This window comes from Schistocerca piceifrons, chromosome 11, assembly GCF_021461385.2.
Source record: "Schistocerca piceifrons isolate TAMUIC-IGC-003096 chromosome 11, iqSchPice1.1, whole genome shotgun sequence".
Classification (NCBI taxonomy): Eukaryota; Metazoa; Arthropoda; class Insecta; order Orthoptera; family Acrididae; genus Schistocerca; species Schistocerca piceifrons.
Window position 1 is genome coordinate 148,168,352 of NC_060148.1, and position 1,938 is coordinate 148,170,289.

The 1,938-nt window shown below is 37.5% G+C and overlaps 1 non-coding gene across 1 annotated transcript; it reads left to right on the forward strand.

The window, feature by feature from the left end:
• The first annotated feature begins 734 nt into the window (after positions 1–734).
• Positions 735–809, forward strand: Trnas-uga. Its single transcript has one exon. It is a non-coding gene; the product is annotated as a tRNA-Ser (tRNA).
• Positions 810–1,938: the final 1,129 nt, after the last annotated feature.

The following is a 1,938-nucleotide window of genomic DNA, read 5'->3' on the forward strand; positions in this document are numbered from 1 at the left end:
TAAACTACTCAATGTCATTTTCAGGAGCATGCAGTAGCTTTTCTCTTAACTGCATTTAAAATTCGAATAACATCTTTTACTGATGTCGAATCATCCATTATCTTGTCTTACTGATACGTTTCTCAAAGTACTTTCGTAGAGTACCCTGTTTACTGTTGTAAACCTCAGGTGAGAACACTTCTTTTCTTAATCTCTCTTAGTAGACTGGAGGCCAATACTTTGATAAAAACGCTTTCTCGAATTGCTCATTTGACTTACGTGTATAACTTCTGATGCCCACAGCGCACCTTCACCTTGTACATGTTAGGAAACGACTTTTATTCTTTGGGTTCTTCCATGTCATGCTTCCACTTAGGAAGATCACGTTTTGGCATAGCTTCAATTGGTTCTAACTATGTTTTTAAACCAATATTCCTCTTGTTGTGCTGCAATAACACTTCAGCACTAGAATTTTGAGTAACGGTGTGTAACTTGGCTCTAAGCGCTTTGTTAACATGTTAACCTTTTTGGTACAACCAGTTCACGAAGTCGCAATTAATTCTTTCCCTTTGTGCTGTTAAGCACTCGGTAACCTTCTTGTCTTTGTCATGCATCCAGGTAACAAACTCTTCATTCTGCTGGTCATTTTGCAGTCTGTTGTGAAGTACTTTGCAATTCAGACTGCATTTATTTTCAGAATGAGATTTTCACTCTGCAGCGGAGTGTGCGCTGATATGAAACTTCCTGGCAGATTGTGCTTCGGTAGCTCAGTTGGTAGAGCACTTGCCCGTGAAAGGCAAAGGTCCCGAGTTCGAGTCTCGGTCGGGCACACAGTTTTAATCTGCCAGGAAGTTTCTGCATTTATTTTATTTCGCTCACTTTCGACTCTGATATGTCTTTACATGTGATTTGTATCTCAGCAAAGTTAGTAGTAACAGTTTCTATCTTCGAATTTATTTTTCCGATTTCAGCAGAGCCGCCGAAAATATGCACTTAACTTTTCCTGTAAGCGTTCGAAATCAACGTTCATCTGCTATTGAATTTCGCCACTTACTTGTTTCTCCTGTTGATTTCCAAATTGCTTAAAATCTTTGTTCATTTTGACCTGAATAAACGTACTAATTTGTACTGTCTGCTCTTTTGCAATATGTATAAAATTTTCATTTATTTGCGCGGTTTGTTTTTTTGCGAGTTGTTCGAAAATTTGCTGTTTAAGATCTGCTAGTCTCTTATACCATTTGTCAAAAGGACAACATACAGGAGTTGGTAACTCAGTCTTAGTTTCCATGTGTGCCGGCAGAACTTGTGCTTGTGGCAGAACTTGTAGCCTCTGGTTCTTTCTTGTAGCTCTTTGTCTTAGGTACATATCACGAAGTACTTATGTTAGATAGTACTTTCGTGGATGCAGATTTGGTGCAAATGTTACTGCTCTCTTTTACAATAACAGTGTTCTGTTACTGTGCGTACTAATCCAAAGAAGTACTATTATTAGAACATGCAACCAGTTTGCGAAAAGGAGGGAATTATGTTTGATCCAAGAGCTATAGTGCTTATCCCTGAATTAATTAAAAATTTGGTGATTATAAAGGCACATTTGCATGCCGTGCATGAGTTTCCTCGGAAACGCGAAATCTTAATTAAATAATTAATCTCTGACAAATAAATAAAGCCTATGGCACAGAACTGCAGCGCTATGTCGCTGATAAAACAAAAAAACACAATTACGATACTCTTATGTTTGATTAAGAAGAGAGAGGTCTTGGATAAGTGGTGCGGGAAGCACGTATATTTCATTGACTGGCACACCGCCATATTTGATGTTATATAAGAACACTGCGAGTTGCAATCTTACTAGGCACTCGATTCTGTAAAGAATTTATATTTATGAAAGTAAGTAGAATTATTTAACTGTAGGCTTATTGGTTGAATATATCTGATTTAACTAACTGTGTAAACTTT